This window comes from Salmo salar, chromosome 04 (genome assembly GCF_965601325.2).
Source record: "Salmo salar chromosome 04, fSalSal1, whole genome shotgun sequence".
Lineage (NCBI taxonomy): Eukaryota > Metazoa > Chordata > Actinopteri > Salmoniformes > Salmonidae > Salmo > Salmo salar.
Window position 1 is genome coordinate 45236762 of NC_138294.1, and position 18239 is coordinate 45255000.

The window sequence follows — 18239 nt, forward strand, 5'->3', positions numbered from 1 at the left end:
AGTTTCGTCGACAACAGAGGGCCGTAGGAGCGAGTTGATAGGGGCAAGGGGGTGGTTTGGGATTCACAGAGACCACAGAACAGAGGAGATGGCCCATATAGCAGGCCACCTGCAGCCTCCCCCAGTCCCAGATACCTCTAGCCTGGAGCCTATCTGGTCTTTATGACTGACCTATGCACCCCTGGAGAGGGGTCAGTTAACCCCTTCCCCATGCTGACCACCTAGCTCCCTTTGGGTCTGCCCTGTGCATGTTGATGAGGGGGTCTCAACACGATAACGTGCTCCCCAAACTCACAATCTGGTTCTGATTTAGGTAATAAACACAAACCTAACAAGAGGATATGCATTGAAAACTAGAAACGTCACAATGCATGCCATATGCATGCTCCTTACACGCAAACATACATTTCCTCTCCACACCTCTCGTTCTCCCCTTTTCCCCTCCTCTCTCTCGCACTGTCTGACCCCTTTCTGCCTCTCCCTTTCTCCTCCCTGTGGCCTCCCACCCTGCCGTGTTGTTAGCAAGCCCCAGCATGTCTGTGGCTGTGTCTCTCTCTGCTGGCGCATCGTCATCACCAACCTGAGGAGCGAGCTCTGTCTCTCCCCCACAATCACACACACACATGCAGTCTGTCTTACACATCCAGCAACACTGCGCAGCAATCATACAGTGTAAATTGCTGCTGATATAGCGATGCAATTAAATCCAATAGCCTGACAAATAAAAGTTTTCTGATCTCAGAAGCTTGACGAGCCACTCACACACACGTCTGTCGGAGACAGACAGGTCGAGTGGCGAATGAGGTGAGCCCCTCCCCTCGTTAAAAAGAGCCACTCGCCCGCCCTCTTCATTCTCGAGCATGCCGAACTTCCGCACACTCTTGCGAGTAAAGGGTATGCAGTGAGATATCACACTCATGAGAACCGGGATTAAGTTCTCTTTCAATTATTCATTTCGATATCTCACATGAAGTATATAGCCAACTCCCGTATCGCAGCATGCAGGCCCAAATGGTGAACTGACAGTGCATGTAGCTCATTCACTCGTTTTGTAGTAAAGCGGTTTAAAAAGGAGAGATATTTCATCTCCATGATTTCCAGTGGCTCAAAAGGCTCCTGTGAAATAGCCTCAAGGCCACCAATCCCATGATAGGACTAAAGGCTTCGGGACTGGACGTACGCGACGTTCCCCCTTCATGAAATGACATAACGGGGGTATTTTCCCACGGTGTTATTGTCGAAGAATATATGACAGGCCAAGATAGTGATTAGATAGGCATTAAAGAGATTCTCCGGTACTTCTGTATACTTTTTAGTCAGTAGATCTTTTATAGCACTCACGAGCCAAAAGTGGTCCTTGAAAATTGCATAGTACGTCACATGCAGATATGTGCACGATGCCATCTCTCTCTCTCTCTCGTCCATTGAGCCTTTGGGCCCTCCCTGCAACCTCATAGGATAATGCTGGGTAGGCCTCTCGCTAGCTGTCACTCAATTGCGAGCAGCAGAAGCTCATTGGCTAGAACTCAAATTGCTAGGGGACTGTAATTCTTCTCATAGATTTTGTATGTATGAACTACACATTGAAACATCCAGCCCAAAGCGGGAGGCTCAACAAAAATGCTTCCGTAGTCGCCAGGGAACCGAAGCATATCTTTAACAGTGGGAAAGCCTTCCCTCAGTCAATAAGGTCCTGTAGAAAACCTCTGATACAGAACATTGGTAACGAATGATCTGTTTTTGGTCACACCACTTCTCAAAGACACACCACTTGTTTCCATATAGTGAATGTGTAGAAGGAGCCCTGGTGCTCAGTCTCAGTGACTCAGAGGTAGGCCTGTCACATCCAGATTTAACCTCTCACGGGACAGGCCCAGAGGGCTATGGTTCCTGAGTGAGGATGGAAAATCTCTCTGTTCGCTTGGGTCACAGGAGATGCCAGGAGCTAGTCATACAGCAGAAAAAGGATCTCTGCTATCCGGAGCTTGCCTGGTCATCGAGGGGTTACCAAGATGAGGGATGAGCCTTCTTCCCTCACTCTGGCTAAAGTGGGGAGTAAAGCTAGCGCGAAGAACAATGGCTAGTGCGCATTTTCTTGTGATGAAGAGATCTACGGACGCTTGGCTGTATTTTTTCCAGATCTGTTTCACCACTTGGGGATGGAGTCTCCATTCCTTTTAAAGGGGATTCTCCCTGGATAATAAGTCTGCTCCTACGTTTAGTACTCCCGGGACATGCGTTGCGAGTAGGGACAGTATGTGTGCCCTGCTCCACTGAATAATCCTGATGGATAGTCTGTAAGCACAGGGAGCAAGTGCCACCTTGGTGGTTGATGGAAGCCACCACAGTCGCATTGTCTGTTCTGATCAAGTCGTGACAATTACAAAGGGAGGGTAGAAAGTGTTTCGGTGAAAGAAACACTGCCAGAAAATTTGAGGTAATTTTCTGTGAGCAATGCAGAGTTTATTGCATTCCCATCGTGAGTCTGTCATCACCACCTTCCTCTTGCCACTACCCCTAGGGGTGCCAGAAACAAAGATTGAGGGGCTCTTCCAGTGACGGAGAGCCGAAAGACATGCAGAGGATACCTTTATCTGACAATTGTGGTGATGCCCTGTAGACATACGTTGGGCAGACACCCAGTACTGGAATTTTCTCATCCTCAGTGGGGCAAGAGGTACTATTGAAATGGTGACCGAGCGCCCCCTGTGGAAAGGGAGAGGCACTGTCGAAACGACCCAATGAGTTAACCTAAGAGTGTTGAATGATGAGAGAGAATCCAGCATTATGCCGATATATTCTATTCTCTGTGTTAAACAGCTAATTTTTTTCTGATTGATCTTGAACCCCAGCTTGGAGAGGGGGGTTACAAGGGAAGCAATGTCTCTTACTGCTTGCTTCCAGGATGGGGAGCAAAGCAGGTAACTGTCTATGTAGGTGGAGACTCTCAGCGCCTTGATTCTCAGGGGTGTGAGGGCACAGCGTTACCTGAAGAAAGCCATACGAGTAGCATGCTTTTTCAGTCTAGGAGTCTCTTTTGACAGTAGCAAGGTGAGGTGTAACCGGTCAGTTTAGCCAACGAAACGAGTGAACGTTAAATGTACTACACAAGAGAGTAAGCTGACAATTCCACCGTAGATGGGAGAGCCAGTAGCAGCCGGCATCCCAGCATCGTTGGGTGCCAGCAACAAGAGTGAGGGGGTTTGATTGCCTGCCTCAGTGGCCAAAGTACATTGAAATCAGGGAGTCAAGGTTGGGCCGTGGTCAAGCCACTGTTACCCTTCCTACGTACCTAATTAGTGGAATAAGTCCTGCTAACCTAATAGCACCTGCTGCGAATTAGCCTTGACAGGCGTGAGCTAGCTTATTAGGTGCCTCATGGCCAGTGTTGGGGGTAACGCGTTTTGCAGAAACAAGTAATATAACAGTTCGTATTACTCAAATTGGAACAGTATTATAGTTACTGATCAAAGAAATAGGTTGTTACGTTTGCTATCATTCCCTTCCTATTCCAGTTATTGATCCAAATTAATATTTGTGATGATTATTCCCCCTCTGTTGAAGCAATGTAAAAAAACAACAATCCCCGCCCCAGATTCTAATTGTTTCCGTCCTCTCACCAAGTTCCTGTTTACACACGCACACACTACTACTAACTGCTTTAGTGAGGGAGATGAAACATGTGCTTTCTCAGTGTGGAAGTACTCCCATTACTTTGATTTGGTAGGACCAGTGTTGGGAAAAGCTACTCTGAAAATATAGTTTACCAACTTACCAATTCTTTTACAATGGAAGAAGTTCAGCTACGCTAAAGCTTCCCTTTAAAAACTATAGTTTACTGAACTAAAGTTACTTTGAAAAAGTAGCTCACTGCATCCAAACTACTTTGTGAAAAATAACCGTATGGCAGTCTGAAATGTCATATACTTCAAATTGCAAAAACAGATCACTTTGGGGTCATATGTTAACAGAATGTGTATTTTAGCCTATTAAACTCAACAACTAGGTTTCAAGTGAGAATTATAGACGTGTTTGAGCCAAAAAAGAAAGGAAATTATTGCACCCATATTTTATTAGATTTTTGCAAAACAAAGTAGTGTGTAGTTCCGGTAGTTAGATGGACTGCGACATGGCAAAAAAAGTCATGAACTACTGAAACCTTACCTAAATTTGAATTTAGTTAAACTACTACCAAGCTACTGCAGAATGTAGTTAAATTACTAGTTGAATTGCATGTAGTTCATTACTCCACAACACTGGGTAATAGCCTAGTTTGTAAGCACAATGTTAGCCGGAGGAAGCTAGCACTTTGTTAGTTTTGCAGTAAGCAGTGAAGCTAGGACAGTTGGTCTAGTCAATGTGGTACGGCGGGGTGTGGGCCGAGTTAACGAGAGAGAGCGCTAATAATTCTACCCTTTCAGGTGGTGAGCTACCCAGGTTAACTAAGCCATGCAGCTAAGCTAGCTAAGTTTCAGTATCAACCGTGTGACGCTAGCTACCACAGGAGACAAAGGGAAAAAGCTGAAAAAACTCATTCTTACCCCGAAGCAAAAACTACCCTTTCAGGAGTCACCATCACAGAAGATGGGAGCTAAAAAACCTGCGTACGGCAGCTGCGAATAATTGAACAGAAAAACAGATCAAGTCGTGCTTAGGTTATTTCTAATAAGGGTTACATGGAGAGAAAAAAAATCGGACATATCTGAAATGAAAATGGATGGCCCTCCGTTCAGCTTAATATTTTGGACTTAAACCCTCCCTGAACACTTGAAAAAAAAACTAGTGACCCTCCTCTATATCCAAAACAATAATTAAAACAAAGTGGATAGCAGAGAACATGTCTACTATTTACCCTCACTTCTTGGATAGACCAGAGCCTTAGATATGCAGTTTTAGAAACTGTTCTTCGTCCTGTAAGCATTACATACCAAAGCGGAGAGCTGCAGGCCAGAAGGTTGTGGGTTCACAGACCACAATGGACAAGAGTAGGGTTGGAAAGATCTTCATAGTAAAATAGTAAAAAATATCCTGTTACAAAAATGTCATGCAATTCTATGTATTTTTACATATCAGTGGAATCTTTTTTTAATACCACACAAATAACCGGAATTATAGGCTAAGAATGGACAGAGAGATGGGCCTATGTATTCATCTTATCATAGTTGTCCAATGCCAAATCAGTGTGTCTTGTTCGCAATGAAACTGACACTGTTTGCAAATAATAAAATCTGAGGCGTCATTAGGAACCTGTGCATGGCACTTTCAAAAGTTAGGCCTACCTTTCCACCCCAGACAGAGTGAGCATTTAAGCAACAACAACGACAAAAATCTTCTAATGTACAGAAAGTGAATAGCTTAAACCAATTGATAGTGACAGAATTAGATTACTTCCCAAGCAAAGTAAGCCTTTGAATGTCAAAGAAACAAAACAATGATATCCCATAAGCATCGGCGTCATGTCTTTCCCGGGTATTTTACAGCTTGTTTCTAGCATAAAGCATTGCGGACCAAAGCGCTGTTATAGATCTGTTTATATAATTGGATCCATTTTATTTTCTTCAACATCTTAAGCTAACAAGGGGTAGGCCTGTGCTTTTTGACATTTTCTTTAAGAAGAGGTAGGTCTATGGCAGACTCTCTCATACCCCCTCAATTGGAGTCTTGGTTTTAACTTAACAGACCTTCATTGACACGGAGGAAGGCTATTTAAAGAGCGCATGGTGGGGTTGAGGAATTTACAGACAAATCTATGGATATAGCAGCCTACAGACCAATTTAGTCTGTCAAACAGTCTAATTAAAATGAAGATGGTTTGAATGAATTATGCCTACTCGAATTTGCCTACTTTCAGCACCATGAGCTGTTCATTTCCGATTGATTGTGCTGCAGCTGCTGCTTCAAGTTTCAGCACCACAATGTAAGTTACTCGAATCTGGCTTATTGTGGGGTCAGTGACTCTGATAAATACATAATGGGCATGAAACATATTGTTTTTAATCAAATCTATTATAGTCGTAGCAAGCTATCAAATTTGACCTCCGGTCCTCCTCCTCATCTTCGCTCTCTCCTTCTCAAACTGAACTAGGCTTTAGGCTAGTCCGAGCACAAGATTTTTTTGGACTAGGTCTAATAAAAAAATATTTTTGGAAGAAACCTTTGGTTAAGCAGCACAAACAAGTGTTTGATCAGAAAGAGCAGAGTAGGCCAGGGCTCAGGGTTGGAATATCCATTGCAGTGTGTAATGCAGCCTAGTTTTATTTACACCATCCCAGCTATCTTAGAAGTATAACTTTGCTCTGTGCTTCTCCGACCATACACTTCATAGCCTATAGCATGTAGATCATTTGATTGAGACCACACTAAATAGCCTATAGGCGCAATTGATATTGCATGCCCAGCGGAGAATCAGAGATGAGGGGCGGCATCGGGCACACATCGATATATAACCTAATAAGCAACTAATTAAAAAATAATAATAATAAACGATTGAAATGTCATCAATTACAAATTACGTGACCCTCCCCTGGACTAGATTAAAAAAAATACTTAACCCTCCCCTTGACTGAAATTGAAAAAGCATGACCCTCCCCCATTTTCCTCCAGGTAACCATTCTGTACATTTCGATCTGTCCCTAAGAGTAGTACTTTTCGTGAAGAAGAGAGGTGAGAATGATCAGATGGTGGGTGAGTGGCTCCTTATAGTGAGGGGAGGGGCTCACCTCACTCGCCACCGGACCTGTCTGTCTCCGATAGACGTGTGATTGGTTCTTCAAGCGTCTAATGAATGTAAGATATCGAAACAAATAATTGAAAGAGAACCACCCATTACTAAGCGAGGTTTTACATTGATGAGATTGGAAGGAGATTCTCGAGAGATATCGAAAAAATTCTGAGAATAGACCGTTTACTATAATGTGAACTTGCGAACTTGTCATGTCTTGAACGCTACCTCTGGAGGTTGCTCAAGACACTCGCCCAGCAGTTGCCCCTTCCAATTGCCGTAAAATCCGCTTACTTTGAAATTGATGCTGTAGCTTTATGAGAATCTCAAAAGACAAGCAATCAACTGGCCAGTGAATTATTAACTTTTTCAGTCGCATTTAGCTTTTTGTCAAGTAATGATTTGCTTGATATTGCACATGCTTGTGAATTGTTGCATTATTCAAGAGTGTAATATGGTTTTGTTGCATTAATCAATTAATGTTATATGGTAGATGCAGAGTTCGCATGACATTTACGGTACATTTGAGCTGCGAAACCACCTTTACAATCAATAAATGACTCTGGTCTGTGGAAGGATTGTACATTGACAATGTTAGGGCTACCCTGTAACCAACAGACTAGAACATCCAATGAAACTGGCCTAAGTTAAACTCAGCATGACTCATCTTCTGGTTTGGTATCAGGCCCCTCACGGGGGGGAGGGGGGGGGGAGAGGGGGCCGTTCGTCATGTCCCAACAAGTCAGCCCGCTCAACGCAAATCTCAACTCAGGGAACTTCAAACGCCAAATAGAGCCCAGGTGCCCAATGCCAACTTGGTCCAGTCCCTCTCTCTCTCTCTCTCTCTCTTTACCCCACACTTAACATCGCTCCCTCTGTTTACATCTCCCTCTTCTCCTCCTCTCTTACAGTTTCTACATGGTGATCTAATCTGTCAGCGGTGACTACAGAGCAAGCAGGACTTGAAGGGCTTCGGTGTGTTACGAATCACACCCCCCCCCCCCCTCCCTCTGTTGAGCATGATGAGACTCGTTACCGTGCCTCTGCTGTCCTCTCTGGCACTAGTGTCTGTGTGTATATGTGTATCTGTGTGCGCCACAGAGTGTCAGTGTATAATGTAACAGTACTGTAGGTACATTAGAAGGAAGTACCTGAGAATAAAATGACTCAGGCAAGAGGGGGGGTTTAGTTAAACAATCTCAGTGTTGTAAGTGCAGTGTGTTCTTTGATAAGGACATGTCTCAGCCATCTTGACAAAAATAGAAGGAAAACAAATATGCTACGGGACTAAATATGTCACTGTTTTCCTCCCCACTATGTTTCTGCCATGACATGAAAATCCTGTGTTGTGAAATAGAAGGAGAGGAAGAATAACATGTGTGTAAATTGATGAGCTTTCTGCCCATGGCCCCCAACCTTGTCCTCCCTGCTCCCCATGAACTCTTGTTTTCAGGCAGGGCCACCACCAAGCAAATGGATGGAAGATTAAATAAGGGATAAGAGCAGTCGCAGTCCATCCTGCCTAAAATGGCTGCACTTATCCATGTGTGTGGGCGTGTGCCTGGGAGTGTGTACTAGCCTGGGGATGTTGTGGGTGTACCAACCTCACTTTGAGGGCGCCTACTCTTCATCCTGTTTACAAACAAGAAAACGCGGCTATGTTTGACAGTGGGGGCTGGTGGGAGGAGCTATAGGAGGACGAACTCATTGTAATGGCACAAAAAGGAACGGAGTCAAAGATTAGGTTTTCATATGTTTGATACAGTTCCATTGATTCCATTCCAGCCATTACCATGAACCATCCTCCTATAGCTCCTCCCACCAGCCTCCACTGATGTATGATCACATACATATGCACAAACACGCGCACACACACACACACATCTACAGACTGCTATGGAGAGACTTGCAGTATTACGCTTTATCTGAGACTCTACAGACCCAGATGCAAACACAGGAGGCAGATGGTTAGAGTCCAATATGTTTAATAATAATCCAAAAAGGGGTAGGCAAGAGAATGGTCGTGGACAGGCAAAAGGTCAAAACTAGTTCAGAGTTCCAGAGGTACCGAATGGCAGGCAGGCTCGAGGTCAGGGCAGGCAGAATGGTCAGGGCTGGCGGGAATGGAGTCCAGAAAAACAGGCAAAGGTCAAAACCGGGAGGACTAGTAAAAGAGAATAGAAAAGCAAGCGCACGGGACACCATGCTGGTTGACTTGAACATACAAGACAAACTGGCACAGAGAGACAGGAAACACAGGGATAAATACACTGCGGAAAACAAGCGACATCTGGAGGGGGTGGAGACAATCACAAGGACAGGTGAAACAGATCAGGGCGTGACAAACAGTTCATGTCAGTCCAGCTCACAAAGACAGAGACCCAGTCACTAACTGACCCTAGCTCTACTAAGTAGAAAGGAAAGAAAGACAGATACTATACGCAGCTAAGTTTCTCTCTCACACACACGCACTAGCCTTTTGTGAACCTAAGTGAGATTTTGGTCCATTAAGCCTGGCTTGCAGTTGGCCTTCCAATTCATCCCAAAGGTGTTTGATGGGGTTGAGGTCAGGGCTCAGTGCAGGCCAGTCAACTTCTTCCACACCGATCTCAACAAACCATTTCTGTATGGATCACGCTTTGTGCACGGGGGCATTGTCATGATGAAACAGGAAAGGGCCTTCCCAAAACTGTTGCCACAATGTTGGAAGCACAGAATCATCTAGAATGTCATTATATGCTGTAGCGTTAAGATTTCTCTTCACTGGGGCCTAGCCCGAACTGTGAAAAACAGCCCCAGACCATTGTTCCTCCTCCACCAAACTTTACAGTTGGCACTATGCATTCGGGCAGGTAGTATTCTCCTGGCATCCGCCAAACTCAGATTTGTCAGTCAGACTGCCAGATGGTGAAGCGTGATTCATCACTCCAGGTAACGAGTTTCCACTCCTCCAGAGTCCAATGGCGGCAAGCTTTACACCACTCCAGCCAACGCTTGGCATTGCGCTTGGTGATCTTAGGCTTGTGTGCCGCTGCTCGGTCATGAAAACCCATTTCATGAAGCTCCCGACGAACAGTTCTTGTGCTGACGTTGCTTCCAGAGGCAGTTTGGAACTCGGGAGTGAGTGTTGCAACCAAAGACAGACAATTATTGCGCTACACGCTTCAGCACTCGGCGGTCACGTTCTGTGTGGCTTACCACTACTTGGTTCGGGTCCCCGTTTTGACTTGGTGGGAGATCTGTCGACGTGCTCCTGTGGGTTGCTCTGGATGGGAGTCTGTTAGATGACTGAATATAATGTAAATGTTGAGCCATTGTTGCTCCTAGACATTTCCACTTCACAATAACAGCACTTACAGTTGACCGAGGCAGCTCTAGCAGGGCAGAAATTTGACGAACTGACTTGTTGGAAAGATGGCATCCTATGACGGTGCCACGTTGAAAGTTACTTCAATAGTACCATTTTGTTGCCAATGTTTGTCTATGGAGATTGCATGGCAGTGTGCTCTATTTTATACACCTGTCAGCAACGGGTGTTGCTGAAATAGCCAAATCCATTAATTTGAAGGGGTGTCCACATACTTTTGTATATATAGTGTATGTGATGGGATGTATAGACATTATGGACAATATGTATATGTAGTATATCTGAAGAATACATTGGATAGAATAGTATATGTTCAGCAATAGTTGAATAGGATGGCATTGACTAGAATACAGTATATACATATGAAATGGGTAAACAGTATGTAAACATTATTAAAGTGACCAGTGTTCCATGTCTATGTACATAGGACAGCAGCCTCTAAGGTGAAGGGTTGAGTAACCGGGTGGTAGCCAGCTAGTGACCGTGACTTCGGTTCAGGGCAGGGTACTGGGTGGAAGCCGGCTAGTAATGCCTATTTAACAGTGAGATAGAAGCTGTTTTTCAGTCTCTCGGTCCCAGCTTTGATGCACCTGTATTGACCTTGCTGTATTGACCTTGATGATCTTCTTGGCCTTCCTGTGACACCAGGCACTGTAGATGTCCTGGAGGGCAGGCAGTGTGCCCCCGGTGATGCGTTGGGCAGTTGCCGTACCAGCCCGACAGGATGCTCTCACAAACTTTTACAGATGCACAATTGAGAGTCTTGGGGGCCAAGCCAAATTTCTTCAGCCTCCTGAGGTTGAAGAGGCGCTGTTACGCCTTCTTCACCACACTGTCAGATTGTCAGTGATGCTGTGTATGCGGAGTAACTTTAAGCTATTCAATTTCTCCACTTCGGCCTTGTTGATGTGGATGGGGGCGTGCTCCCTCTGCTGTTTTCTGAAGTCCACGATTAGCTCCTTTATTTTGTTGACGTTGAAGGAGAGGTTATTTTCCTGGCACCACTCTGCCAGGGCCCTCACCTCTCTGTAGGCTGTCTCGTCATTGTTGGTAATCAGGCCTACCACTTTTATGTCTGAAAATGTGATGATCGAGTTAGAGGCTGTACTCCCTGTCCATGCAGTCATAGGTGAACAGGGAGTTCAGGAGGGGGCTTAGCACGTACCCTTGTTGGGCCCGTGTTTTGAGGAAAATTGTAGTGGGGGTGTTGTTGCCTACCTTCACCACCTGGGGGCAGCCTGTCAGGAAGTCCAGGACCCAGTTTCACAGGGCGGGGTTCAGACCCAGGGCCCCGAGCTTCATGATGAGCTTGGAGGGTACTATGGTGTTGAAGGCTGAGCTGTAGTCAATGAACAGCATTCTTACATAGGTATTCCTCTTGTCCAGGTGGGATAGGGCAATGTGCAGTGCGATGGCGATTGGATCATCCGTGGATATATTGGGGCTGTATGCAAATTGCAGTGGGTCTAGGGTGTTGGGTAAGGTGGAGGTGATATGATCCTTAACTAGCCTCTCAAATCACTTCATGATGACAGAAGTGATTGATACGGGGCAATAGTAATTTTGTTAATTTATCTTCGCTTTCTTGGGTACAGGAACAAGGGTGGACATGCAGACTGGGATAGGGAGAGATTGAATATGTCCGTAAATATTCCGATTGGTTAGACCAGTGTTGAATAGACCTTAGCACGAGTACTTCCTGTTTGAGTTTCTGCCTATAGGAAGGGAGGAGCAGAATGGAGTCGTGATCTGATTTGCCAACGTGAGGGTGGGGGAGGGCCTTGTAGCCATCCCAGAAGGGAGAGTAACAATGGTCAAGAGTTTTTGAAGCGCCAGTACTACAGGCAATGTGTTGACACAACTTCGGTCGCGTTTTTTTCCCCCTTTATTCACGTCCCCAGCTACAATAAATGCGGCCTCAGTTTCCAGTTTGCACAAAGTCCAGTGTAGTTCCTTGAGAGCCGTCTTGGTATCGGCTTGAGGGGGAATATACACGGCTGTGACAATGACCAAAGAGAATTCTCTCGGGAGGTAATGCGGTCGATATTTGATTGTGAGGTATTTCTAGGTCGGGTGAACAAAATAACTTGAGTTCCTGTACATTACCACAATGAGTAGTTCATCATGAAACATACACCTCCGCCTTTCGTCTTCCCGGAGAGTTCTTTATTCCTATCTTTGCGATGTACTGAGAACCCAGCTGGGTGTATGGACGGGGACAGTATATCTGGAGAGAGATATGATTCCGTGTAACAGAGTATGTTACAGTCCCTGATGTTTCTCTGGAAGGAGATCCTCGCCCGGGGCTTGTCTACTTTATTGTCCAGGGACTGAACATTAGTGAGTAATATACTCGGAAGTGGTGGATGGTGTGCACGCCTCCTGAGTCGGACTAAAAGTCAACTCCGAATACCTCTTCTCTCCCGGCGGCGTCTTAGATAAGTTCAATCACCTTGGGGGGTACGAACAAAAGATCCAATTCAGGAAAGTCGTATTTCTGGTCGAAATGCTGGTGAGTTACCGCCGCCCTCATATCCGAAAGTTATTTCTGGCTGTATGTAATAATGCAAGAAACATTCTGGGCTAATAACGTGAGAAATAACACACACACAAAAAATACTGCAAAGTTGCCTAGGAGCCAGAAACAGAGTGGCCATGTCTATCGGTGTCATCTCACTAATCTAAAAATTGTTAGCTGACATGGCTAATTGAGTGACTGTCAGTGACTGACATAAGAGAAACATTGCTGATGCACAACCAAGTTTGGGGGGCCAGCTAGCAGCCTGGAGCTCTAAGTGACCGCTTATGCCTGGAGCCGGCCCAGCAGCAGGGACACACACAGGCGCTATAATAAGTATGATAAGTGTACCATATTACGCATTTGATCGGTAAAAAAAATACTACTTTTAAATTACTGTGTAGTTTACCAATAATGGTCTGATGGTGAAGTGGACATACTTGGTATTCATATCCAGAAAGAAAATCACCAAAATACATTTTAATAGAAAGTTAGCAAAAATAGATAAGATCTTGCTACCATGGAAAGGTAAATCCATGTCTATTTCTGTAAAAATCACCCTGATTAATTGCCTACACCGAACTTGTTTTTTTAAATTATATAAGCAAAAGATATTCACTTTATTTGGAATGGAAAGCCAGACAAAATTAAACGGGCCTATTTATATAACAAATATGAATTCGGAGGGCTGAAATTAATAAATATTAAAAGCATTGAACCTCTCAGTAAAGGCTTCAGTCATACAGAATTTGTACTTAAATCCGAACTGGTTTTTACAGCAGTTTAGTAATGGCTCACCCCATGTTCAAAAATGGCCTTTTTCCCTTTATTCGGATTAAAACCTCTCACTTTCGGTTATTTGAAAATGAAATAATCTCCAGAATATCGCTATTTTTAAAACAAGCTATGGAAAGCTGGTTGCAATTTCAGTTTAATCCACCAGAAAACACAGAACACATACTACAACACATATTATGGTTAAAATCTAATTTAAAGCATTAAAAAAATGTAATATTTGTTAATAATATCATAAATATGACTGGTGGAGTTAGGTCACACACGCTGTTTACAAACATACAGTGCATTCGGAAAGTTTTCAGACCCCTTGACTTTTTCCACATTTTGTTACGTTACAGCCTAATTCTAAAGTTGATTAAATATTTGTTTTCCCTTCATCAATATACACACACAATACCCCATAATGACAAATCAAAAACAGGTTTTTAGAAATGTGTGCAAATGTATAAAAAATGAAATATCACTGACATCATTGACATAAGTATTCAGACCCTTTACTCAGTACTTTGTTGAAGCACCTTTGGCAGCGATTACAGCCTGGAGTCTTGGGTGTGACACTACAAGCTTGGCACACCTGGATTTGGGGAGTTTCTCCCATTCTTCTCTGCAGATCCTGTCAAGCTCTGTCAGGTTGGATGGGGAGCGTCTCTGCACAGCATTTTCTGGTCTCTCCAGAGATGTTCGATCGGGTTCAAGTTCTGGCTCCGGCTGGGCCACTGAAGGACATTCAGAAACTTGTCCCGAAGCCACTCCTGCATTGTCTTGGCTGTGTGCTTAGGGTCGTTGTCCTGTTGGAAGGTGAAGCTTCAACCCAGTATGAGGTCCTGAGCGCTCTGGAGCAGGTTTTCATCAAGATCTCTCTGTACATTGTTCCGTTCATCTTTCCCTCAATCCTGACTAGTCTCCCAGTCCCTGCCGCTGAAAAACATCCCCACAGCATGATGCTGCCACCACCATGCTTCAGCGTAGGGATGGTGCCAGGTTTCCTCCAGACGTGACACTTGGCATTCAGGCCAAAGAGTTCAATGTTGGTTTCATCAGATCAGATAATCTTGTTTCTCATGGTCTGATAGTCTTTAGGTGCCTTTTGACAAACTCCAAGCGGGCTATCATGTGCATTTTACTGAGGAGTGGCTTCCGTCTGGCCACTCTACCATAAAGGCCTGATTGGTGGAGCTCTACGGACAATTCCTTCGACCTCATGGCCTGGTTTATGTTCTGACATGCACTGTCAACTGTGGGACCTTATATAGACAGGTGTGTGCCTTTCCAAATCATGTCCAATCAATTGAATTTACCACAGGTGGACTCCAAGTTGTAGAAACGTCAAGGATGACCAATGGAAACAGGATGCACCTGAGCTCAATTTTCGAGTCTCCTAGCAAAGGGTCTGAAAACTTATGTAAATAAGGTATTTATGTTTTTTATTTTTTATAAATTTGCAAAAATGTCTAACAACCTCTTTTCGCTTTGTCATTTTGGTGTATTGTGTGTAGATTGATGAGGGTGAAAAAATGTTTAATCAATTTTAGAATAAGGCTGTAACGCGTTAAGGGTCTGAATGCTTTCCGAATGCACTGTATATCGAAATGTCTGCTCTATTCAAAATTACAACCAACTGATTGCAGTATTACAGCAAAATTGGAAGAGGCAAGTGGAAGGGGAAGAAGGTAAGGAACTTGTCTGTCAGCCCTACATTGATGACCAAAATTGGTTCAAGAAAACTGTGGTAAATAAAAAAGTGTATCAGGACCCAAAAATTGACAGCTGTGCCATACAGGTTGCAAAATAGTTGGGAAGAGATTTTCGATGTGCTGATTCTATGGCACATGGTTTATGAACTGATACACAAAACAACGCTGGATTCAAAAGGTACAGTTTTTCAATTTAAATAATTATACGAAATTATTGCAACCAATAGACTTATGTATATGTGGGATACAAGCATCCCAGCTATGCAGATTTTGCTGCAAAGTGACAGAACCATTAGGTCAGTTGTTTTGGTAATGCCCATTATGTAGCTTGTTTTTGGTCGCAGGTTCAGAAATGGCTGAAGAATTGTAACATTTACCTGAAGCGAACTCTGCAAACAGCACTGCTGGGGGACTTGAAAAGCTATAGTCCATTGATCAATAATATAATAATACTTTTTGTAAAAATATTCATCTTTCATTTACAATCTGTAGAAACTATGAGAATAGAAAGGTTCAGAACCTGGTTTTCAAAGGAAGATGGGAGGGGTTGAGGGCAGCTGAAGGTTGGGCCTAAAAACAAAAAAAAGATAACTCATGTAAAATATACAGTGTCCGTAAAATGTACACTGCTCCAAAAAATAAAGGGAACACTAAAATAACACATCCTAGATCTGAATGAATGAAATAATCTTATTAAATACTTTTTTCTTTACATAGTTGAATGTGCTGACAACAAAATCACACGAAAATAATCAATGGAAATCCAATTTTTCATATTATTATTCTCTGGCAAATGCCAAACGTCCTGCACGGTGTTGGGCTGTAAGCACAACCCCCACCTGTGGATGTCGGGCCCTCATACCACCATCATGGAGTCTGTTTCTGACCGTTTGAGCAGACACATGCACATTTGTGGCCTGCTGGAGGTCATTTTGCAGGGCTCTGGCAGTGCTCCTCCTGCTCCTCCTTGCACAAAGGCGGAGGTAGCGGTCCTGCTGCTGGGTTGTTGCCCTCCTACGGCCTCCTCCACTTCTCCTGATGTACTGGCCTGTCTCCTGGTAGCGCCTCCATGCTCTGGACACTACGCCGACAGACACAGCAAACCTTCTTGCCACAGCTCACATTGATGTGCCATCCTGGATGAGCTGCACTACCTGAGCCACTTGTGTGGGTTGTAGACTCCGTCTCATGCTACCACTAGAGTGAAAGCACCGCCAGCATTCAAAAGTGACGAAAACATCAGCCAGGAAGCATAGGAACTGAGAAGTGGTCTGTGGTTACCACCTGCAGAACCACTCCTTTATTAGGGGTGTCTTGCTAATTGCCTATAATTTCCACCTGTTGTCTATTCCATTTGCACAACAGCATGTGAAATTTACTGTCAATCAGTGTTGCTTCCTAAGTGGACAGTTTGATTACACAGAAGTGTGATTGACTTGGAGTTACATTGTGTTGTTTAAGTGTTCCCTTTATTTTTTGAGCAGTATATATATGTATAAGCTGGAAGTAGAAGCCTAAATATTGTTGTCAATTATTTTACTCCAATTAGGGGAGGGGTGGTAGGATTAGGGTAAAATAATAAATATATTTTTGAAATATATACAGTGGGGAGAACAAGTATTTGATACACTGCCGATTTTGCAGGTTTTCCTACTTACAAAGGATGTAGAGGTCAGTCATTTTTATCATAGGTACACTTCAACTATGAGAGACGGAATCTAAAACAAAAATCCAGAAAATCACATTGTATGATTTTTAAGTAATTAATTTGCATTTTGTTGCATGACATAAGTATTTGATCACCTACCAACCAGTAAGAATTCCGGCTCTCACAGACCTGTTAGTTTTTCTTTAAGAAGCCCTCCTGTTCTCCACTCATTACCTGTATTAACTGCACCTGTTTGAACTCGTTACCTGTATAAAATACACCTGTCCACACACTCAATCAAACAGACTCCAACCTCTCCACAATGGCCAAAACCAGAGAGCTGTGTAAGGACATCAGGGATAAAATTGTAGACCTGCACAAGGCTGGGATGGGCTACAGGACAATAGGCAAGCAGTGTGAGAAGGCAACAACTGTTGGCGCAATTATTAGAAAATGGAAGAAGTTCAAGATGACGGTCAATCACCCTCGGTCTGGAGCTCCATGCAAGATCTCACCTCGTGGGGCATCAATGATCATGAGGAAGGTGAGGGATCAGCCCAGAACTACACGGCAGGACCTGGTCAATGACCTGAAGAGAGCTGGGACCACAATCTCAAAGAAAACCATTAGTAACACACTACGCCGTTATGGATTAAAATCCTGCAGCGCACGCAAGGTCCCCCTGCTCAAGCCAGCGCATGTCCAGGCCCGTCTGAAGTTTGCCAATGACCATCTGTATGATCCAGAGGAGGAATGGGAGAAGGTCATGTGGTCTGATGAGACAAAAATAGAGCATTTTGGTCTAAACTCCACTCGCCGTGTTTGGAGGAAGAAGAAGGATGAGTACAACCCTAAGTACACCATCCCAACCGTGAAGCATGGAGGTGGAAACATCATTCTTTGGGGATGCTTTTCTGCAAAGGGGACAGGACGACTGCACCGTATTGAGGGGAGGATGGATGGGGCCATGTATCGCGAGATCTTGGCCAACAACCTCCTTCCCTCAGTAAGAGCATTGAAGATGGGTCGTGGCTGGGTCTTTCAGCATGACAACGACCCAAAACACACAGCCAGGGCAACTAAGGAGTGGCTCCGTAAGAAGCATCTCAAGGTCCTGGAGTGGCCTAGCCAGTCTCCAGACCTGAACCCAATAGAAAATCTTTGGAGGGAGCTGAAAGTCCGTATTGCCCAGCAACAGCCCCGAAACCTAAAGGTCTGTATGGAGGAGTGGGACAAAATCCCTGCTGCAGTGTGTGCAAACCTGGTCAAGAATTACAGGAAGCGTATGATCTCTGTAATTGCAAACAAAGGTTTCTGTACCAAATATTAAGTTCTGCTTTTCTGATGTATCAAATACTTATGTTATGCAATAAAATGCAAATGAATCACTTACAAATCATACAATGTGATTTTCTGGATTTTTGTTTTAGATTCCGTCTCTCACAGTTGAAGTGTACCTATGATAAAAATTACAGACCTCTACATGCTTTGTA

The 18239-nt window shown here is 44.1% G+C and overlaps 1 protein-coding gene across 3 annotated transcripts in view; it reads right to left on the minus strand.

Moving 5' to 3' along the window:
- LOC106602814 (pro-neuregulin-2, membrane-bound isoform) overlaps window positions 1–18239 on the minus strand; it is a 164466-nt gene that overhangs the window by 119464 nt on the left and 26763 nt on the right. The window lies entirely within an intron of this gene.